Here is a 24,375-nt window from a genome sequence, read left to right on the forward strand (position 1 = left end):
GGTGTCTCACAAGTCCCCCCAATGGGCCGCTTCCTTTGCAAGGGTGGGCTCGACCCCCAGAGATGGCAGCACTTCTCCCTGGGATAAGGGAGGGTCACTGCCGGAGCACAAGGAGTCCCAACCCCACGGCTCAGGGATACCACCGTCTTGTGGAAATGGATACAACCCCCAAAGTCCATGCTTGGCTTGGTGTGACGGTCAATTTAGGGCGGTACACGGGGGCACCTGCACGGGGGTAGGCTGTCATCCAAGATGCTCCTCTCCATGTCAGTGGATGAGGTTCTGGAATGAGACCCTCACAGGGACAAAGGATCTGAGAACAGCGTAAGCTCACCGTCCCTGGGCGCATTCCCATCAAAGAGGGGTGTAAACCAGTCTTTCAAAGCCTTACAACTCTCTGCCTTCAAGTTCGTTTATCAGGCATCTTTTCCCAAAGCACTGGAATCTGTCCTGTGCCTGGTCACCACTTCTGCCACACGCTCTGGACACCGTGTCGATGTCATCAGGCTTTGCATCCGTGGAACCACCGGCTAGTGATGAAAAACTTGGTTGGCAGCACTTTGGCTGTGCTCCCTTTTAAGTTCTTGAACCCCTGGTTTTCTACTGAATTAACATTTCAGGCGTATAGCCATCCAGTCTTAGGCTAATCATCTGGCCCCAGGGTCTGGCCCTGGGAAGGCAGGAAGATGTTACAACCACTGAAAGGCTGTTCTCATCTTCAAAATTTTTAGGCACATTTAAAAATGCACATTATATACATTCATAATCCATGTATTAATGCATGGATAAACAGGATGGGTATGGGGGGCTGAAATCAGTGGTTCCCAAATGTTTTTTGGTCTCAGGATCTCTTTATGCTCTAAATTACTAAGGACCCCAAAGAGCTTTTGTTCATGTGGGTTATATCTACTGATCACTGATATTAGAAATTAAACGGAAATTTTCAAAATATTTATTAGTGTTTTAAAAAGGAACCCATTATATTTTATATAAAACAATTTTATTACGAATAGTTATTTTTTCTTAATAAAAATTTAGTGAAAAGAGTGACACTCACATTTTTGCAAATCTTTTTCACATCTGGCTTAGAAGTACAGCTGAATTCTCATATCTACTTCTTTCTTTTTAAAGATTTTATTTATTTATCTGAGAGAGTGCACGTGCATGACCAGAGGGGAGAGGCAGAAGGAGACGCAAGGCTCCCTGCTGAGCAGGGACACGGCCCCTCCCCTCAATGCAGGGCTCCATCCCAGGACCCCGAGATCATGACCTGAGCTGAAGGCAGATGCTTAACCGACTGAGCCACCCAGGCGTCCCTCTCATATCTACTTCTGCATTCAGTATGTTATGTCTTGGTTTAGAAAAAAGTCCATCCTCACATAGATATGAAACTGGAAAAGGGTGGGGTATTTCGTTAGACTCTTCAGGTAATTATGGCTATTCTTCTTTGATACCACACCAAAACTAAACAAGTGATAATTTCTTAAAGGCTAGTTGTAATGCAGCATCTTGAACCACGCTTCTTACTCTTCAGCATCTCTCTCCTGCACTCTGATTGGACCTTTTATCCATGTGTGATTCTGTATCCACTGTCCGGGAAAATACTGGTTCACAGAGTAATGCAGATATTCTAAATTTTGACACATTTCATCATAATATAAAAAAAGAATCACATTTGTCAGTGTCGTTGCTGATCTCATCAGAAGTCACTAAGCATCGGGAAGTGTCAAGCGCATGGTGGAGGCTACATATTTTTCAAACTTCCAATTTTCACTTGAAAGCTTGAACTTTTTCACTGGCAGCTAACACACTGTCAAATATTTTCCTTGAGCTTCATTTCATTCATTTTTGGGAAAACATTTGCCAAATACCAAGACCATAGGGTCATGGTTTGTCATTTTAATTCTCCTTTTTTAGGTGCTCGAATGTCATTCTTTTAGTAAATTCTTTTTAGAATTTTGTTCGGGATCTGCTCTGCTCACCAGATTTAGCTCTAAAATCCTTCTCCTTTCACCTCTGAAAGCTGAAACGTTCCTTTCTTCCTTTCTCTAGAGATGTACCTAAAAACTCTCTGGGCTAGTTCTCTCAGAACAGAGCCTTCAAGCTCTCTTGGGAAGAGGTGGGATAACCAACAGGGACCAGGCCAGGCTCTGGGCCTGGTGGCTCCTGAGGCAGCGCTGGTTAGCACAGTCCCCACGCAGAGACAAGATCTCCTAGAGGAGGGCAGCCCGTGCTCTCCCATCCAGAGAGCCCAGCACCAAAGAGCCTGGGGTCTTCTCCAAAATGCCCCCCACCTTAGATGAACCTCCTGTATTCCTCTTCTTCTTCTTTTTTTTTTTTTTTTTGTTTTTAAAGTAGGCTCCACACCCAGCGTGAGGCCAACACAAGGCTTGAACTCATGACCCTGAGATCAAGACCTGAGCTGAGATCAAGAGTCGGATGCCTAACCGACTGCGCCACCCAGGCGCCCCTCCTGTATTCCTCTTTGATCCTCTACCACACACTTCTCTGAGCAGAAGAGAAGGAAACTGGAAGGCTCTGGTGAGAGATAAACCTGAAGTCCCCTTTCGACCCTGCCCCCCAGATGAACTCTGCTAGGGGAGCCTTGTTCATTCTGCCACAAGAGCAGAGGGGAATCCAAATGTCCTAAAATTCCAACTCAGGGCTCCCAGGGGTGCCCTAGAGGATCCTCACGTTCTCCTCATCCTTTTTTTAGACAGGCAAGGAAGGAATACAGGAGAGTGTCTAATAAAACCAAGAGTGTGTTACAAGTCCAGAAACTTTAAAAATCATTGCCCTGAACTAAATTATGTTTATTTTTAAGAGCTAGCTCCTATTTTTATTTTTTTCAATTTTTTAAAAAAAATTATGTTTAAATGCAGAAGTGCTGTGTCGCCTTTCTCAGCCCCCACTTCATTCCAGCTGGCCAAAAGATGTGAGCTAGAAAACATAGCAGTTGGCCCTGTAGCTCTAGCCTCTAATTTGAAAGAGAATATCCAATTATTCATACAAGTCTGTGCACCAAACACTCCTTAAGCCACAGATTTATATTCTCCAGCAAAGATCACTAGAAAACAAACAGAGGAACTTGGCAATATAAAAGTTAAAAACAATTTTTTTTGCTTATGCAAATTATGAATCCCTACCCTTGTGAATCCATGATGTTTTGTGTACCTCCCTTTACAACTGGTGAGGTTGGCAGACACCCACGGCCCCTCTGTCAGGCATGCTGCCCTACAGCGCATGGTCCACAGACTGCAGGAGAGTGGCAGAATGAAACTGGACCCTCCTGTTATTTTGTTCTTATGTTTATTACGTTTTAAATAACATCACTGTGTTTACTCCGGTTAAATCAGTCTTTCCAGGGTCCCGCTTCCTTAGGTTCATTCTGAGGGATGTGTAGTTGGAAGTCACAGAAATGATGTATTTACTATTTTAGTTGGTTTCTCATCAGTAACCAGGTTAATAGTGCCTCCCTCTTAAAAGGACACTTGATCTACACATTTGCTATTTTGAGTTAAGAGGTTCTCCCTCTTGAATATACAAGCCAAACTTCACTACCAGATCTTTTCTGAACGCTTGGAATACAGATGAGGAATGAATTACCCTATGTCTGTCTTAAATTATAGAATGTTTTAAATGAATGAGTGTTTTGACTTCTTGAAATATTATGGAATAAATTAATGGCTAACAGTGTTGCCAAACAAATGTCCTTCTGGATATAACAAAGAGGAATCATTTGTAGTAAGAGGATTCTTTCATGCAATAGAGGGATGTGAGAAACTAGATCCAACTGTTCCAGACTGAGTAGAATAAAGGTTCCCCTTAAACTCCATGCACGCCAGTAATCCACAGAGTGGGCACCCCGCCTTTGTGCACATGGCATGGTATTTGCATTCTGGTTTATTCTATTGTATATTTATTTATATAAGGTCTCGCCTCAACAAGGTAAGCAACCCAAGAGTAGTGGCGAGTCTACTTCATTCCCAGTATCTCCATAGTTCTTGCATTCATCCCACAAACATCATCTGGCATCTCCAACATGCTATGCTGTAGGCTAGACAATGGAAGCAGAGGAATCAGGGACAAAGGCTCTGCTCCCGGAGAAGCTGCAGGCCAGTGGGGAAGACTGATCAACAGACCCATCACAACTCAAGTTGGTGTCAGTGGGAAGGAAATACCATGGAGGGGCCTTTCAGGCAACCTTTGAGCTAAGGTTTGAGGGCTGGGTAGGGACTCACTGGGTGAAGAAACTGAGAGGGAGGTGGTAATGAGAAATGTCCAGGCAATGGGAGAGGCATGTGCAAACACATGGGGACATGGGACACTGTGGTGCACTTGGGAAACCACAGCATTCAGGAGTAATTCCACTCTAGCCCAGGCCACCAACATCTCGCCAGGACGCCTGCAACACGTTCCCAGCTCCACCGTCTCCACAGCAGCCAGCATGATCCTTCCCCAAATCAAAATCCTCTAATAACTTCCATCCGATCAGAACAAAACCCTGGAGTCCTCAACAGAGCCTCCGAGGCCCTGGTTGGCATGGTCCCCGCCAGCTCTCCAACCTCACCTCACGTGCAGAGTGAGGGGGGCCTGGACATGAAGGAGCCTGTTGGTGGTGTGACGTTACAACACGGCCTGTGAGAAGGCCCATGGCACGGAACTTCAGGCGGCCTCTATGTGGGAGCTGCCCCCAGCAGATTTCCAGGAAACAGATCTCAGTCCTACAACCACAAGGAACCGAAATCCGCCAACAACCCGAATGACTGTGGAAGCAGCTTCTTCCCCAGAGGCTCAGATGGGAGCCCAGCTGCTGACATCTTGAGTTTGAGACCCGTAACCAAGAACCCAGCTGAGCTTTGTGGGACTTCTGTCCTACAGAAACTGTGAGGTAATAAACAGGTGTTAAGGCACCACGTTTCTGGCAATTTGTTACTCAGCAAAAGCATACTAATACACTCATTCCATCCAAGGCCTACTGACTTTTCTTTCTGGTGCTCAAACATGCCAAGCCAGTCGCTGCCTCTGTGGCTTGGCATTTACTTCTGTTCCTTTGCCTAGAACGTTCTCCCTGTGGTTCTCAAGGGCTCACTCCCTCACAACATTCAGGTCTCTGCTCAAACAACACCTCCTCAGAGAAGCTTTCCTTAAACACTTATCTAAATAAGCACCACCACTACCCTCTCTGGCCTTATCTGGCTTTATTTTTTCCCATATTATCTGATATTATATGAAACGTTTATTTGCTCATGGTCTTTTTTTCTGGAATATAATCCTGCAAGACTGAGGCTTTCTCTGCTTTATTCACCTTGGTATCCCCTGTGCTCTTCACACAGCAGTTGCCCAGTAACCATTTGCTGAATTCATGAATAAAAGAACAAGTAATGGAAGCATAGGGTTGGAGGAGGCTCAGGAGTGGTGGGGATTTGGGAGATCAGGGTGAAGAGAGGCAGAGCCAAGCATAAGGGGCTTGGATGCCATGTAAACATGTCTAGACTTAGGAAAGCAATGGGATTTGTTGAAAAATCTTAAGCTGCAGAAGAACCAGAGATTTGTGTTTTAGAAAAATCCCTCTGCACTGGTGTGGAAAACAAATTCATGGGGGGCAAGACAGAGTCAGGAAGACAAAAGGAGAGGATGCTAGAGAGGTCTAGGTGACAGGGTGAGGCTTGGGCTATACTGACAGAGGGAGCAGGGATGGTGTACAGATTTAGGAGACTGTTCTAAGTGAGAAAAGACAGATGGTGGTAAATGACTGGCTTTGGTGGGGGAAAGGGAAGAGAGAGAGCACTTGCTGAATTCTTTCTAAGGGAACTAAGTAGATGATGCCTAGCACATCTCAATATGCTCATTAAGAATGAACTAGCAAAAACCTTTGCTTCAAGCACTGTACTACACAAACTTTTAAGACTATACCGGGATCTGAATTATCTATAAGACTTTGCCCCATTACCACCCTTTTTCCATGGTTAGCAGCGCACATATGATTGCTGCCATTCAGCTACTGAATGTCTCAGATAAACTCCCTTCCTTTTCAACTGGTAAGTTACTTTCAGAAGGGTTGTTCACATCTTCCAAATTATGAACATGTAAATCTTTCCCATAAAGTATGAGGAAATATAACAAATATTTAAGGGATCCCCTCACAGGGACAAAAATAGTCAACTCAGGAAGGAAACAGAGAACAAAACAAGATAGCTGTGTAGATACCAGCCGAGAATACCTGTTTTCCGTAACCCTTTGGTCTTCTCCATCAGCCCCACCACCACTGTGAGCAACCAGTGCTTGTTTATGTCTTTTCCATGGGACTGTACCCTCCACGAGGGTAGGGGCTACTTCTGTCTTGCTCACCAATGTATACTAAGCTCTTAAAACTGTATTTGTCACATAGCAGCCAATTAATAAACAAGGGCAAGAATGGACAAATGAAAATTTAAACCACAAAAAAACCACCTTTGTATATAGTCCAAAAAAAGCCTCAGAAAATTAGAAATTTCTATTCTGGGACTCTGATTTGCTTAATACGGGAGACCAGATACTCTGAAAACTAAATGATAGATTACAAATATATTTTCAAGTGCATTGCAGAAGTCACTAGAAAGATAAGTCCTCAAGAAACATAGACATATAAAAAACAGATACAGAAACAGAGAACACATCAAGAACACAAAACATGAACAACAAGAGGGTAAAAAGCAAAGCAGGGAGGGTAAGCCCTGGGTCCACAGAAGTCAGCAGCTAACCACGAAGCCATCAGAATGGGACTAAACCACCCCTACAGAAAGAATGTGCAAAAATAAATACATACATAAAAATTAAGAAGGTAACTTGCTCTCTAGCAAGGGGAACCAGGAAGGAAACCTACTGTCTCCACCACAAATTCTGATGGGAAAAAAATGACAGTAAGAAGAGTCTCCCCTAAGAACTTGTAACTGCAGATCTGCCTTCATGTTGGCTGGGATTCAAATGTATACTACGTGCTTTGACAGAGAATCCCAAACTGAGAAATTAAAGTTTCTGTGTTGGTGGTGCCACTAGAGAGGAAAAAGTAAATACTTTCTGGGGGGAAAACTTTGTCAACCGAATGCCACTCAGGATATCCACAAATGTGGTCAAACATAAATTTCCTTTCAGAAATAACCACATACACAAGGAAGCAAGCCCCAACCACTGAAGTCAGCAGAAAGAACAATAGACTGAGATCCTCAAAGACTTCAGATACTGGAATATCAGATACAGGCTATAAAATAACAATGTATGATTTTAAAAAAAAGACGGAATCAAAGAGTGATCTCAGAATAAACAGGCAATTACAAAAATTTTAAAAACTGATTAAAATATATAATCTGCTACATAACAGGTTAAACATGACCTAAGAAAATATGACAAATCTATGAAGAAACTATAAACAAATATAAAAAGACACTATACAAAACACAGCACAGAGAGGAAAGGTGATGGGAAATATAAAAGCGATGTAGAAGGTAGAATGAGAAGGCCTAATTACATTTAACCAGAACTCCAGAAGAAGAGAATCGAGAGAGAGAAAAAGCAATCGTCAAAGAAATAATGATGGGAAATCTTCAAAATAAACGAAAGATGCCCATTCTCAGATTCAGGCATCCCAATGCATCCTATGCAGTATCAACAAAAATACATTCTCACCTAGACACACTGCAGGGAAACTACAGAGCCTCGAAACCAGAGAGAAGATGATAAAAGCAGCCAAAGAGCAAAGGAAGGTTGCCCTCTGAGCAATGAGGATTAGGTCGGCAGCGGGTCTTCATCAGCCAGAAGGGAAAGAAAGTGAGGAGCTCAAAATTTCCTGCCCAGCGAAACTACCAAGAACAAGGGTGAATAAAGACAATTTTAGATAAATAAAGACACCATTTGGGAAGAATGAAAAGGATACCAGAAGAATAGCTTAAGATCTAAGAGTGAATGATGCACACAGTAACTGGTAAACATGTAGGTGACTACGAACCAGCACAGATGGTACAGAACAAGACAAATGAGTCATTTGTGGAGTTAAAAAAAAAAAAAAACCAAGCGCTGGCAAAGAGATGGAGAAATCGGAACCCTTATGCACTGTTGGCGGGAACGTAAGCGGTACAGCTGCTAGGAGAAACAGTATGGCGGTTCCTCACAAAATTCAAAATGGAACTACCATATCATCCACCAATTCCACTTCTGAGTAGATACCCAAAAAAACTGAAAGCAGGATTTCGAAGAGATATTTGTGCACGTGTGTTCTTAGCAGCATTCTTCACAGAAGCCAAAATGTGGAAGCAGCCTAATCAGCATCCACTGATAGAAGAATGGATAAACAAAATGTGGTATACATATACACTGGAATATCACTTGGCCTCAAAAAAGGAAGGAAACCCTGACACAGGCTACAACAGGGGACTTTGTGCTAAGTGAAGTAAACCAGCCACAAAAGGACAAACAGTGTACAATTCTATTTATTTATTTAGATTCTATTTATTTATTTTAGAGAGAGAGAGCACGCACACACAAGTAGGGGGAAGAATAGAGGGAGAAGGGCAAGTAGACTCCACAATGAGCACAAAACCGGATGCAGGGCTCTATCTCACGACCCTGAGATCCTGACCTGAGCCGAAATCAAGAGTCAGATGCTTAACTGACAGAGCCACCCAGGTGCCCCTGGACAATTTTAATTACATGAGGTGCCTAGAGTAGTCAAATTCAGAGACGGAAAGAAGAATAGTGGTTGCCAGGGGCTGGGGTGTGGGGAGGAGACAGGGAGTTGTTCCATGGGTACGGAGTTCGTTTTGCAAGATAAAAAGAGTTGGGGAGGCTGGCTGCACAACAGTGTGAATGGACTTAATATCATTCATTAACTCATCACTCATTAACTGTGCACTTAAAAATGGCTAAGATGGTAAATTTTATATTATGTGTATTTTACCACAATTTTTTTTAAAAGACAAACTAATGGGACACCAAAGGTATTGTTTTACTTTATGTTTTATAAAGTAATTGTATTAAAAAGTAACCACTAAATGAAAAGTAGAGTATTTTTAAAAATACAAAATAAGGCAATTAAAAAAAAACATAGTTTAAAAAAATGTACAGACATACAGAATAAGAGGAAACTATAAGCCTAAACACTGCATATCACTGAACACAGTAACCGTTAACTAGGTTACACTCACAAAGCAGATTTTCAGAAGGTAGAATATAGCACATATAGGATACAATAAAAGTGGTATTTTGAAGTAAATGTACAACCATAATATTTTTAGGGTTAATAAAAGACTGAAATTAAATGTCCAGCTTAAATTAAAAGAATAAACGTAAAATAGAACAGAGATAATGCAGAGAAATTAAATATAAAACAATTGATACAACAGGGGAACAATAAATAAAGCCTTGTTCTTTGGAAAGCCTAATAGAACGAACCTCTGACAGATGTCATCTGGGGAGAAGAGAGAGAAAGCACAAAACAATATAGGAATGACAAGAGGGCATTGCCATAGATGCAAGAGAGCACAGGAAGAGAATCCTATGAACACCTTTATGCCAATAAATTTTAAAACTTAAAATAAATGAGCAAATTCCTAGAAAAATACTAAAAGAGACTCAAAAAGAAACAAACCCGAATAGCCCTATAACCATTTGAAAAACTGAATGAAGGGCACCTGGGTGGCTCAGTTGGTTAAGCGACTGCCTTCGGCTCAGGTCATGATCCTGGAGTCCCGGGATTGAGTCCCGTACCGGGCTCCCTGCTCAGTGGGGAGGCTGCTTCTCCCTCTGACCTTCTTCCCTCTCATGCTCTCTCTCTACCATTCTCTCTCTCAATAAATAAATAAAAATCTTTTTAAAAAAAAAGAAAAAAACTGAATGAGTAGTTCAACATCTTCCCACAGGCCTCCATGGTATTATTATCTAGCAAGTTCTGCCAAATGTTGGAATTGTTACTTGAAAATGATATAAATTGGGCACCTGGGTGGCTCAGATGGTTGGCTGTCTGCCTTCGGCTCAGGTCATGATCCTGGGGTCCTGGGATTGAGCCCCGCTTTGGGCTCCCTGCTCCTTGGGGAGCCTGCTTCTCTCTCTGCCTCTGCTTCTCTCTCTCTCTCATGAATAAATAAATAAATAAATAAAATCTTAAAAAAAAAAGAAAATGATATAAAAGCTTCAAGAGACTGGAAAAGAGGATATTTTAACTTTGATCCCCAAAGCAGATAAGGTCAATAAAAGGAAAGTATAGGGTAATCTCGCACATGAATAGGTATTTTTTAAAAAACCCTCAATAAAATATTAAGAAACTAATTCTAATAATGTATAAATCTACACCATAATCAAACTAGGTTCATTCCCGGAATATAGGATCAGTTTAATAGTGAAAACCTATTGATACAACTTACCACATTAACATGTTAAAGTAGAAAAATTATTTGAGGCATCTAATTAATGGGAGAAAAAAATACTTAAAAAAAAAAAATCATCCTTCCAGGATCTTAGCAGGGAAAAAGCTAACTCTTCACAAACGAAATACAGAAGGATTTCCATAACCTGACAAAGGTTATCTATGAAAGCCCTCAGGAAGCATTTTTAACGGCAAAGTATTAGAATCATTACTAAAATCAAGCCATCAGTCAGAAACAAGACAAGGATGTCCATTCTTACTTCTGTGCACCACTTGTCCTGAGGTCCTAGCATGTACAGTTAAATAAGAAATAAAAAGGTATAAGAACCAGAAAAAGGAGAACAAAACTGTCATGATTCATAAATGCTCACTGTCTGCATTAGAACACAAAGAATCCATGCAGACCTTATAAGGAAGTAGAACAAAGTTCCTGGATATGAAGCACCGTGCAAAAATCTTCTATCTAAAACTTACTGAAGGTCAGGGCTAAAAGGCTTGTATGTCTAAATTGGAGTTCTTGCTCTGTGGGTGCTGACTGATCACAAATGAACTCATTCCTAGAACAACTAACAGAAATGCAAGACAAAGAGATATGTGGGACCAGTAGGTCAAGTCTCTCCATTTACCCGAAGTAGTGGGGCCAAGGAGGAGAAATCACTGCACCCTCGAGGTCTACTGGTTTACCATTCTTAACCAACTCATGACCAGGGCCTGCCCCACAATCAGCGAAGGTGAACCCAACAACTGGGACAAAGTTTGCCCTCCACTGGCAACTTGGTGGCTGCAGCCCACTTGCGTGTGGATATGGCCTTGGAATCTAGAACCTTCATCTTCCATTCTCCATCGCAAAGTACCATCAGCATCTCAGGGTCTTGGCTGGGAAGAAGTGGGGATGGAAGGATTGCAGGAAGGAAGAGTTGGCAATAGGCTTTAAATCTCCTAGGATTCTGTGTCCACTGGATGATATTTCTTACTAGATCATGTTCTTTTAGGTAAAATTAATATGTGGAACAGTCTAGCATTCTCATTTTATATTTTATTAGATGATATCCATGCTGCTAAGCCTTGCCCATCTCACCAGCCTCAACTCCTCACCTTGCTCCTTACATTCCAGTAAATCTAAATTGTTTAGAATTCCCTCAACCAAGAGGCTTTGAGTCCCCACCATCTTCCTGTTCATTCCCACCTCCTCTGACCACTCTTTCCCCTGCCCCCTACAACTCAAAGAATAGCTCCCCAGCCCTCCTTTTAAATTATAAAACCTTATGACAAATAATAATTCAAAACAATACATGTACTCCTGTCCATCTCCTTTACTAGACTATGAGCTCGCTGAGAACAGGGACTATTATTTTATTTTATTCACCTCTGTATCCCCAGGGCACAGTGGCTTGCTAAGTGTTGGTCTGAATGAAGGAATGAACAAGTATGTATGTGCGTGTGTGTGCGCGTGCGCGCATGTTTCCTCTCCACTGTGCAGAAGGCCTAGACCCCAACCCTTCCCTTTGCCACAAATCCCTGGGTTCACCAAGGGAAGGGTAACATTGGAAGGAGAGAAGGAACAAGAGGAAACAAGACAGAAATGTTTTTAACTGATGGGCCTCCACATTAAGGAGCTAATTTAGCCACAAGCCTGTGCCTGAACTGGGGGGTGGGGGGGTGCTCAGGCAGAACCCCTTCGGCTGTGGATCAATGCTGCTGTCAGGGCTGTTCCTGGCTCCCCAGCCCGACACCAGATGTTTTCAAAGTGACATCGAGGGGCTGGCTCTCCCTGCTGAAAATGAATCTCTCTGGACATGTCTGAAATGCCATGTTTGAAGTTCATCAGAGAGAGCGCCAAGAGGACAGAGAGTTTACTACAGGGCCGTGTCCATCGGCTTCTGGGAAAATGAGAAGAAATGGATGCTTAAAACAGGGCTGGCCTGGTGAGTAGAGAGATGGTGTCTCTTGGAAAAATCTCAAACTAGTATGTGATTAGATGGACAGGTTCCTTACTGATGCTGGGAATCACATAACTGTCCCAAAGAGTAGGAAAGAGGTACTTTCCTACTCTAGGCAGGGCATATTATGTATATAGTCTTTTTTTTTTTTTTTTAAGATTTTATTTATTTGTCAGAGAGAGAGAGAGTGCGCACAAGCAGGGGGAGCGGCAGGCAGAGGGAGCAGCGGGCTCCCCGCTGAGCAGGGAGCCTGATGTGGGGCTCGATCCCAGGACCCTGGGATCATGACCTGAGCCAAAGGCAGATGCTTAATTGACTGAGCCACCCAGGTGTCCCAAGTCTTTGCTAATTTTAAAAGGGATGTAGCTTTAAAAACAGAGAACTATAACACTTCTAGATGTGCACCTAGGAAAATATATTTGGTTTCATCACCTTGCAAAATAAATGAGAAGAGAGTTTCCCACATCTCACAACATATTTATTGACCTTATTTGTTAAAGTCGACTTCACTAGGAGTTGACAGGATTAAGGTTGGTGCATATTTTATAATCTCCCAGGGTTAACATATGACATGAGAAGTTCCTCTTCACCAGTACATTAAACCTCAGGGATATTCCTTAATGATTAAACCAAAAGATCTGCTTCAGAGCAGAGGAGTGGCCTCAGCAGAAGCTCACTGCTCTAGGGGAATGCATCTTCCATTTCCGGTTGTCTAGAGCTAAAAACAATTTGCCAGATTTGTGATCTGGGCAGCCAAGAGTGACCACTTCCCTTCGTCCGAATATTAAACTTCAATTAACGCTCCTAAAATCACATTCGCTTCTTTAACAACCATAACTCCCTGCTGACTCATTCTGAGCTGCACTTATCCAAATCCTGCATATATTTTTCACACGCAGCTATAACCCAAACCCCACACTCTGACTTTGTTTTTGGACTCTAGTGTAAGTCTTTGCCTCTCACTCGAGTCTTATCCAATTAGATTGGGTCTACTCTTTCCAAACACCAAGATCTTTTTTGGATCTCATTTCTGTCATTTTGACATATTTTTCTTCTATGATTCATGTCATCCACCAATGTGATCTGTGTGTCAGTATCATTGTCTAAACGATTTTTAAAAATTGGCTAGAGTGGTCCAAGACGTGGGTCAATCAGGACACAGCCCACAGCACGCTTCACCTACTACCACCTGGCCCGCCCCTCACCAGACACTATGACCAGTGATTGACATCTGCTTACACACCTTCTCAACCTTCCTTTAACCTCCCAACAAATAACCCCAGGAAAGAAATTAATCTGGTATGACTTGCTTTTGGCAAAGCCCTGCTAACATACTAATAGTTGCTGTTTCCTCCACCAAATATGCAAAACTCATTGTCCTAAAAATCTTTTTAAGATATTTCCTGAGATCAGGTCAACTGTATCATTTTACAGGTTAATTTCACCTCTCTAGTTCCTTTCTTGAAAATTGAAATACTCCTCTGTCCACATCTTCCCTGTAGTGTGTCTGCATTCCTCCGAGTTGATGGTCTGGGTCTCGGCCTCAAGCTCCCTCCGGCTTCTGCGGCCCCGGGGCTTTACCTCATTGGTGGCCTTAGAGCCTCTTGCCATGGCCTCGTCTGCTCCACGCTGACAGTTCTCTTCCTTTACCCGGATCCTACCCTTTCCAGTCAGAAAAGTCATTTCCTTGACAAAAAAATGCAAGCTGGACAGAGGCTCAGCAGTTTGGTTGCTCTCCCATGCCCCTCTCTCTGGTTCTATTGTTCCAACCGTAATTTCTGAAAGCCCTTTGTGTTACCCTTAGCATTTTTCACAATTCTCTGCTCACCCTGCACTCTGTTTCTTTGATAGCCCGGAGCCACCCTCTGATATAGCCCTTGGTTGCATAGGTTGCATGGCCCAAGCTTTCCTGGGCCTGGGTCCAAGGCCAGGACAGCCCAGAGCAAGTGTCGGCACAGAGCAGGCAGGCCCTGAGGGAATGGTTATCTAGAAAGCACCATCTTCAACCACCCAGTCAAGGATGTGCATACCTGGAATTATGTTAAGTCCAGAGGTCAAGAAAAGCAGAATTGTTTATAGAACTAGGAAGTGGTACGAAGGGCTACCCCATGGATGGGAAGTTAGGCAAAGAAGATGGAAAGAACAGATGCTGGTGAGGTCAGAGGGTTCAAAAGGGACGCCCCTTTTCCCTAGGGCTGGGAACTCCTCACACAGACACAGCCCCTGGTGTGCCTTTCAAGCTCTACCACCCAGCACAAAGCCAGGCACACAGGCCATGTTCAACGTACCGGTGAATGAATTCATCAGAATGGCCCCGGCTCATCACAACGCATTATGGGGACCCAGCTAGACAGTCCTGCAGACACAGCCTTAAACCAAGAACGACCTGGACGGTCACCTACCTGTTCCTCCTTTGAACTGTGTTGGGCGCACTATTTATGGTTGTCCTCAACTGTGTTTCCCTTTCAGAGCCTCGGGCCGTGCGATCAGCTTTAGCATTTCCTTCAACTTTGGGAATCTTTCTTCTTAAGGCCCAGGGTACGCTCCAGATGAGGACATATTTCCCTCCCTGGCTATCAGAGAGTCTAAGGCCTGGGTACTTAAAATAATACTCCTGCTTCTTTCACTTCGGCAGCCAATTCCTGCTTCTGTGAGTCCGTTTCTACCTCATTTGAAAATACAGCAATGCCTGATTCATGTGTTCATGATGTATGTTAAAAGGATGGCAATTAAACCACCTCCTCAGGCAGATTCCCTAATCACGTGAAAAAAGGCATCATTTCAATATCCTACATGTTACACTCTGGTGAGTCTATACAGGAATCCAAGGCTAAGCTAGTTGATAAAAACTTGACACAGTCAGAGGTTAGTTAACCTGTGCTCAGCAGAATTCCAGTGACAGCATTAAGCTAAAAGCTACAGCTCAAATCTTAACTTGGCAGCAGTCGGTCAAATTGAATAGAGTTAAGAATAAGAAAAACCGTATCACAGCCAGTGTGTCTCTTGGCAGGCAGAGAGGGTCTGGCATCAGTGACTCATCAGGCTTCAGTCTGTCAAACACAGCACTTTTGATAAAAGCAGATGCTTTGTTTGGCTGGTGTCTATTTGCCCTTCCTCACTCCCCCAGTCCCACCAACCCCCACCCCCACCGGCCGCTTCTCATCCTCTCTAAAACAGCGTGTCTGTCAAGGTTTCTTTTTTCTTTTTTTTAAGATTTTATTTATTTGACAGAGAGAGACACAGCGAGAGAGGGAACACAAGCAGGGGCAGTGGGAGAGGGAGAAGCAGACTTCCGCCGAGCAGGGAGCCCGATGTGGGACTCGATCCCAGGACCCTGGGATCATGACCTGAACCGAAGGCAGACGCTTAACGACTGAGCCATCCAGGCGCCCTCTGTCAAGGTTTCTTCTCAACGAATTCAAAGGCATAATAAGAATGGTGTGGCTTTGAGATAATGTCCTCGAGACCTCTAAAAGGAAAGATTTCACCAAGCCAGACAGATATGACACATGCCCTCAACCTGCCTTCCAGGACAGGCAGCCATCCTCAAGGTGGGCTGCCCACCCAAACCTTGGAAAAGCAGCCATCACCCCTCGGGCAAAAGAGGTCCCCCACGGTCATCCATTTACCTCCTCTGTCCATAGAGTCATCGGGGACCGTGTGGGACCCCTGTAGGGAAGCATCATCACCATGCTGCTGACACAAGCCCATAGAGAGGGTAGCCCTGGGGACATGTCTGCTTTAATTAAATCAAAAACGTTTTCTAAAGAGACTCAAGTAATGAAAAACTATGTTTTGTTTTATTATATGCTTAAAAGATTAGATCATTTCCTATTGAGTTTTGTCTCTCATCTTAAGAAGAAAACCCTTCCTTTGACTAGTACCCCTATGTAGCTCCTGCCTCATTTCTCTGCTCCCCTCCAAACCCAAGGCTCAGCTTCCATGGCTGGCTCCTTGGAACAGATGTGGTGGGGTTCCTCAGGGCTGGGTCCTAGGGTCCCTTCCCTTTATGCTTTACACAGCTCTCTCCCTTGGTGAGGACATCTGCTTCCATGGGTTTAATTTCACTTCTATGCAGACTCCTAACTTTGTAACTTTTAGCACAGATCTCTCCAGAGCTCCAGGCTCATAATACTGACCGGTTAACACCTCCACTTGACATGCGTGCCTCTTGAACTTAGCACACCCCAAACAGAAGTCTCAATCTCTGCCATCCACCAAACGAAAAGCAGCCAAACAAACGAAGCCCTGTTCCCCTCCCAGTCTTTCCAATCTCAGTAAATGGCCCCACTTCATACACCTAGTTGCCTGAGCCATGCCTGGCTGTACCCCTCCCTCACCCCACACCCCACCTTCAGGAAGTCCCATAGACTCTATCTACAAATAGATCTTGAATCCACCCCCCCCTTTTACCTCCTCCACCACTGTCCTAGCACAGACCTCTGCCTGTTTCCCGTGCTTTTGTGACCACTTCCTGCCCCCCCTCTAGTCCCTCTGCCCCACCAATCTCTTCTCCGCAGAGGCCAAGTGATATTCTAAAAACTGAATCAGATCACATTATTCCCTTACTTAAAACTCTTTAAAGGCTTCCCTTTGCCCTCAGGAGAAAACCTAAACAACTCACACCAAGATGTAGACCAGTACCATCCAATAGAAATACAATGTGAAAACCATATGAAAAAAATTTTTTTAAGATTTTATTTGTTTATTTAATTGACAGAGAGAAACAGCGAGAGAGGAAACACAAGCAGGGGAGTGGGAGAGGGAGGAGCAGACTCCCCGCTGAGCAGGGAGCCCGATGCGGGGCTCAATCCCAGGACCATGGAACCGTGACCTGAGCTGAAGGCAGATGCTTAACAACTGAGCCACCCAGGAGCCCCATTCTTCGGTAAATATTTATTGAATTTGTTTTGTGCCAGGCATGAAGCTGGGTACCAAGTGCCCACAGAGATCGAAATAGATACGGGCCCTGTCCTTAGGCAGTGCCCAGTTTAGGGGGCATGTAGACAAATGTGTCAATAAATACAGAACCACAAAATGAGGAGATGCAAGAGTTCCTTTGATTGGGTGGAGGGAAGGTCTCTCTGAGGGAGGGAACATTTGAAGATTTAATATAAAAAGAGAATGTAAGGGGCACCTGGGTGGCTCAGTCGTTAAGCGTCTGCCTTCGGCTCAGGTCATGATCCCAGGGTCCTGGGATCGAGCCCTGCATCGGGCTCTCTGCTCAGCAGGAAGCCTGCTTCTCCCTCTCCCACTCCCCCTGCTTGTGTTCCCGCTCTTGCTGTGTCTCTCCCTGTCAAATAAATAAATAAATATCTTAAAAAAAGAGAATGTAAAATACTTCATTAATATTTATTATGTTACTATGTATTAAAATGGTATTTTGAATAAGATATTGAAATTAATTTTACCTATTTCTTTTTAATCGGTACTAGAAAACTTAAAATTATGTTTTCATATATGAATAAAGATGTTATTCACACAATGGAATATTACTTAGCCATCAAAAAGAATGATATCTCATTTGCAACAACATGGATGGAGGTAGAGGGTATCATGCTAAGCGAAATAAGTGAGTCAGAGGAAGGCAGTTATCATATGATTTCACTCGTGGAATTTAAGAAACAGAACAAATGAGCGAAGGGGGAAAAAGTCTCTCTCTCTCTGTCAAATAAATAAATAAAATCTTTAAAAAATAATAAATAAATAAATATTTACTGAAGAGTAAATAGCAAAGATACTAATACTAAAGTACAAGGACAAGTGGGAAAGGGCTGGGTCCATCCACCAAAGACAAGGCTCTGTTTTGTGTCTTCGTAAAATGAATGGTGTGCTGATCTCTTAGTGCAGTGCGGGGCTATTATACCTGTAAGCATGAATGGTGGCCAAGACACACTGCTGAGGGCAGACCCAGGGAGCAGGATTCCAGCCAGACTCCGTCAACATGTGGGAAACTTTCTCCCACAGAAGCTGCAGGCATTGAACGTGGTCTCAGGTTACGCACACAAGGATTAGGAACCTCCAGGAGGGAGGAAGGACAGAAACCTACAGCTGAGCCCCTTCACCATGCCAGGTTCCGTGGTAGGCACCCTCATGTGGGATTCTATCTGACCTTATAGCTGCCCTTTGAGGACGTGGAGAATCAGAAAGGTAAAGTGACTTACACAAGGTCACAAAGCTACTGGGTCTTGTTGCTTGAATCAGCGTCAAGGTCACTAGCAGCATTCTTTGATATCCACGACTACGTCAACATCCCGGCAAAGGCATCAGTGGCCTCCAAGGTCAGGTGTCACACAGCAGAGTCGGCGCAGGAGGAGAATAAAATGCCGGTGCTCAGGTGGGAGCTGGCCTCAAGGATGGGACCCGCTCCCCTCAGACTCCCAGAAGGCGGGGCCAGGTGCACGTGCGGAAGTCGGAGCTCTGCCATTCAGGGCAGCCTTCATGTTCAGGGAGCAGGGAGTCTGCACAGCACGCCTCAGAGGGAGGCATTTTCACCCTCATTTCATAATTTAGAACTTGCCCCGGTTCACACACGTATTAAGTGGCAAAAACAGGGATCTGAACTGAGACCTCTGGGTTAGGAGCCTGGTGTGTTCTCCTCTTCACGGGGGTTATTTTAGCCTTGGTTACTACGTCTGCAGGTGCATCTGGAATCACAGACAGTCCAGGGGGCACAAAGGCTGGGTCCGTTGTGGAAGGTTTCTCAGACTTCTATAATTTGTTAAGATTTTATTTATTTATTTGACAGAGAGAGACACAGTGAGAGAGGGAACACAAGCAGGGGGAGTGGCAGAGGGAGAAGCAGCCTCCCCGCCGAGCAAGGAGCCCGATGTGGGGCTCAATCCCAGGACCCTGGGATCATGACCTGAGCCGAAGGCAGATGCTTAACCGACTGAGCCACCAAGGGGTCCCAGACTTCTATAATTTTTAAATAACATCAGAATCCTTAAAACAAGAAGACCATGCACTTATCTTTGGGAGCTCTAAAAAGAGAGAGACAGCCTGAAATTCTACAACCAACTCTGCAGCTAGTCTCCTGGGGACAGACTGCGTGATGGCAGCACCACAAAGCTCGCAGCCGCGGGAGTGCCGTGGCCTGCCGGTTTCTCAGTCCTGGGGCTCCAGTACGTGCCCCATGAAGGAGTCTCCTTCCCATCAAAAACAGCACTGACAGCTTCTCCAGCCTGGATCCTCTGGCCAGGCTGCGAAGGCTCCCAAATCCACATGTGTTAAGAACACGAATAACTTGTAACCGCACAGCACCTTCTGTTTACAATAGGTTTCTACATATACCGAAAGGTGTGGAAAAACTCTCCTAGTCTCTGTCTCTCAGAAGACTGAAAACCTGACCTTTCCCAAACAGCATGCAGGAGGCCTAAGAAACCCTGATTTATAAGTCCTGGGGGTAGGGGCAGAGAAGATGTTGAGCAGCATCACTCAACAAGGACTGCTTTGTGTAATTCTCTCATCATTTTCTTGGTTGACATTTGCACTCACTGAGAAAAAAAAAAAAAAAACCTCTCAGTTTTCCCCAGAACAGCTGAGAATGCACAGATCCCAGACTTTAGGTTCAAATCACCCCTGTCAGTAGAGGATTGAGGACCACTGTCAGGCAGCTGGTGGACCTGTAGGCATTTCCCAGTCCCTGGGCTCTCTCAAACCACCCCACCCCTCTGGTGCTGGTGGGGGCTGGGCAGGGGTCGGGGGGAGATGCCCAGCAGGAGCTGAGCTCACCTCTGACCCAGCTGCTCCCGGCTCAGCACCAGGGGCCACCAGGGCCTGAACATGCACCATTCCTCAGAATGCACTACCCCATCCACAACAGCTGCATTCAAACACCAAGGGGCACTGCAAAATGTTAGTAAAACGCAACTTGAAATTTCAAAAATAAAAATTCAACAAATGGACTATACCTTGCCTGGGGAGACATTCTTGGCTATTAAGCGACTGTTACTCTAACTCAATAAATGTGCCTTCTATTAAATGGAATCTGTTAATCTAGTACATAGACTTTTGCAACTCTAAACCCAACTTTTCCTCTGTGAATGAAAAGCTTCCAATTTGCAGAGAGCAGACATGCCTGTGTATAACTAAAAGGCAGATATTTGCATGTGAACCTTTACATTGTAGATCCCTCTGATTAACTGCAAGCTAAAGGCTGATTTATTTGCCCGTCTGGGGAAACATCTTGATTTGTCAAGGAGAAAGCAGTAGTTCTAGAACTTGGTGGTTCTCAAGAGGAACAAATGAAATAATTTTTTGGGTGAGGGCATTAATACAGCCCAGAGTTAGATATTTAAATCAGTGTTTTGAGGGGCGCCTGGGTGGCTCAGTCAGTTAAGCCTCTGCTCAACTCAGATCATAATCTCAGGGTCCTGGGATCGAGTCCCGCATCAGGCCCCTTGCTCAGCGAGGAGCTTGCTTCTCCCTCTGCCTGCCACTCTCCCTGCTTGTGCTCTCTCTCTCTCTCTCTGGCAAATAAATAAATAAATAAAATCTTTTTAAAAAAACAATCAATCGATCAATTAGTGTTTTGAAAAGAGTCTGCACAGACCCTGTACCTTCCACTTTGCTTCTACTTACAAGAGCAGACGCTGTAACATGGTAGGTAACTTACGGCCCAGGAAAGTATACTGGATTTTAATTTGGGATAATTCTGCCAACTTTCTGGCCCCCGTCAGTTAAAACACTTGTGACTAGTCAGTCAGCTCCGCTCATGCAAACTGATGAAACATCACATTGTCCCGCCACATGCCTCCACGGCACAAGGGGCCGAAGGAACTGGGCACCCCGCAGCTGTTCCCAGGAATGCATGCCTCCACGTACCCACAGGCAGGAAGAGGACCCGCACCGGCCTCCCAGAGCTGATCCTTCGGCTATCCCGACAGCACAGACATCTCAACAACAGGAACCGGTGCCCTCTCAGCCCAAGGAAGGTCCCAGATTCAAATAAAAATTCACCCTTGAAGATAAGTGAATCAAAGGGACAGCAGTCAAACAAACGCTAACCTCGGGAGGAAATCCTGTCTGCAGACCTCTCCTGCAGAACAAAGGCTTCTTCTGTGACATCAAGCAGCAGGTTTAAGAGCACCCTGGCTTCTCACTTTGGCCACCTTTCAAAACCACAAGTACATCCAAGGGCAGCCAAGACAACAACAAAAGCCAAGAGATCCAGTCTCCAAATGAGGAGAGACCAACTCTCCCTTCCAGGCTTGCCTTCTGCCTGGCTCTTGGTGGCCAAGACTCCGTTTCCCCAGGGTGGGTGTCCAAGGTGCCCTGGGTTCAGACTCTGGGGACTGCAAGCTTTCCCTGCAAGAGGACAGCTCAGAAGATGCCCGCACCCGAGGCCAACCTTCTCGGGAGGCTGTGGAACACAGTGTCTGGGGAAGGTCCCACAGTACTCTCTGGGTTCTCACCCTAGCTCAGTCCCACTAGGTCTGATCTCAGGTGCCTCAACATCCCTGAACCACTTTCTCGGACTGTGAATAAGAGCAACAGTATGGCTGCTACTCGTGATAAAATCTGCCATGTCTCTCACACAGGCTTAGGATGTTCACACAGGATAATTTAAGAACATATCCTTGAGGCTATTTTAAAACCATAAAATGTGAGAGATAGTAATTTTTGTGCCTAGGACTCATGTTTATAAGACAGCTTGGTAATACAAATTTTTAGGTCAAAGGGGAGACTTCCTCTGCTTTGCCTGGGGTCTTCCACAGGGTGGATATTCATTAATATGCAATTATAGTAAAGGTGACTTTTTAATGAATAATGAGCTAAATATATTTGTTAGGAAAACTTGCAATTTATCAGAGTATTTTACAAGACAGAAAGGTGTTGTCTAGTGGGTTTCCCTCTGAGTGTAGGTGGGGTATATAAGAAAAGTGGATCTGGGCTTTCCCAGATGGCCCCACTATCATCATGCCAACACCAAACAGGACAAAAATGGAAGGTTTTCAGACTTGACATCCGGGCAAGTCACTGTCAGCTGAAATTAACCTTTGAATTCACTATGAAAAGTAACAAGTAAGGCCAAAGTGTTTACCTCAAACAAGCCAAAAAAAAAAAAAAAAAATCAATAATCTTGTTAAAAGTAGACCTAACTAGTCTCACTCCCTGGGGTCAAAGATGCAAAACTTAACTTTTTAAAAGCTCCCAGCATGGGGCGCCTGGGTGGCTCAGTCAGTTAAGCATCTGCCTTCTGCTCCGGTCAGGATCCCAGAGTCCTGGGATCAAGCTCCTTGTGGGGCTCCCTGCTCAGTGAGGAGTCTGTTTCTCCCTTTCCCTCTGCCCTGCCCCCTCCCCCTGCTTTTGCTCTCTCTCTCTCTCAAATAAATAAAATCTTTAAAAAATAAAAATTAAAAGCTCCCAGCTTCCAGTGGCGAGTGAGTGAGCAAGAGCGGAGGGTGGCTGGTGTTTTCATAGCAGCTGAGCTATAAGAGCGGAGTTAGGACTAGAAATGCTACTTCTCCCTGATAGCAGTTCTGTTGCGGCAACTTCGGCAGCCCTTCCTCTTCCCTCCCTCTTCGGAGCGCCAGGTTCTCATTCATACCTTTTGTCCCTTACTTTTCACATGCACAAGCTTAATGCGTTGATCCTGTGGCTTGTTCCAAAAAGGAACTGAGGCAAATAATCTTACTAGGAATATTTAAAAGGATGAAAATAATGATACAAGGTACTCTGAACGCCTCAAAATTGGGAACCCCTCCAGACAGTTTTTAAAGTGTATTACATGGGGGCGCCTGGGTGGCTCAGTCATTAAGCATCTGCCTTCGGCTCAGGTCATGGTCCCAGGGTCCTGGGATCGAGTCCCGCATCGCATCAGGCTCCCTGCTTGGCGGCAACCCTGCTTCTCCCTCTCCTATTCCCCCAGCTTGTGTTCCTTCTCTATGTCTCTATCTGTCAAATAAATAAATAAAATCTTAAAAAAAAATAAAGTGTATTACATGAACAAATTATAGGGGCATCTGGCTGGCTCAGTCGATAGAGCATGCAACTCTTCAGGGCCGTAAGTTTGAGCCCCATGTTGGGGGTAGAAATAATAAGTAAAATAAATAAAATTACTCAAAAAAAAGGTAAACAAACTTTAAAAATAACAAAATCTATTAATAAGACCAGGGAGCAGAATGGGATTTTAGGATGCTTTGACATGACCTTCTCACTCAGCATAATCCTGAAGGATATGCGTTTGTTACTTCCTGTATTCGCCTTTAACAATGAGATATTTTTAAGTTAAGGGAAAAAGTTGTGAATTTGGATGAATGTAGTTCTGAATGATAAACAAACGTAATCCAGTGGTGCTTGCTAAGTCTTCCACAGCCTGGACTTCAAACTCAGGACTTGCGCCCACCTCCTGATAAGATCTTCTGCAGAGATCTGACCTCTGTCCAAGTCATTTTCAAATCAAAAAGCTCTGAACTCCTGGCAGGTTGACGGCTTGGACCTTGGGTGTTTATCAAGAGCTTCCTCAAGATTGAAAGGGCAACTCCATTGCCAGCCCCGGCTCCCCAGAGCTTCCCTCTTGTGAGAGCTGACACCCAGCCAGGACCTTAGAACTTCAAGGAATGGGTTTATGCATCACCTCCATATGGCACAGAGTAGATATGTAGCTCATTACAGAGTTTAACTTACCAAATAAAAAGTGGCTACAGTAAGACATGGAATCATTGGCTACGACTCCACCTTGTGCAGCCTGGTATGAGTGCTTGTTTTTGGCTGGCCAGAAGCTCTTTCTCTTTGCTGCCTCTTGACCTTCACAAGAGGGAGTGATGACAGTGCCCCTTCCGCATCCCTACCTGTTCAATGCCAGTGATTCAATATGAACAATACTGTGCACAGGTACGCACCTCCACACTGACCTGGGCCCCCAGCAGGCTGGCTGTGAGCTCTCCGCGCTGGGAGGTCACCCACCTACACTTTGCAGAGCCGGTGCAGAGATTTCTAATGCCCAGGACACCCTGGGGAACCTTCTGAGCTGATGTCAGAAACATTTCAGGGCTCTCCGACGCTTTCTACAGAGACTATGTGGGCCTCCACTTA

General features: G+C 44.5%; 1 protein-coding gene across 2 annotated transcripts in view; it reads right to left on the bottom strand.

Moving 5' to 3' along the window:
• BCAR3 (BCAR3 adaptor protein, NSP family member) overlaps positions 1-24,375 on the bottom strand; it is a 110,030-nt gene that overhangs the window by 75,368 nt on the left and 10,287 nt on the right. The window lies entirely within an intron of this gene.

This window comes from Zalophus californianus, chromosome 4, assembly GCF_009762305.2.
Source record: "Zalophus californianus isolate mZalCal1 chromosome 4, mZalCal1.pri.v2, whole genome shotgun sequence".
Lineage (NCBI taxonomy): Eukaryota > Metazoa > Chordata > Mammalia > Carnivora > Otariidae > Zalophus > Zalophus californianus.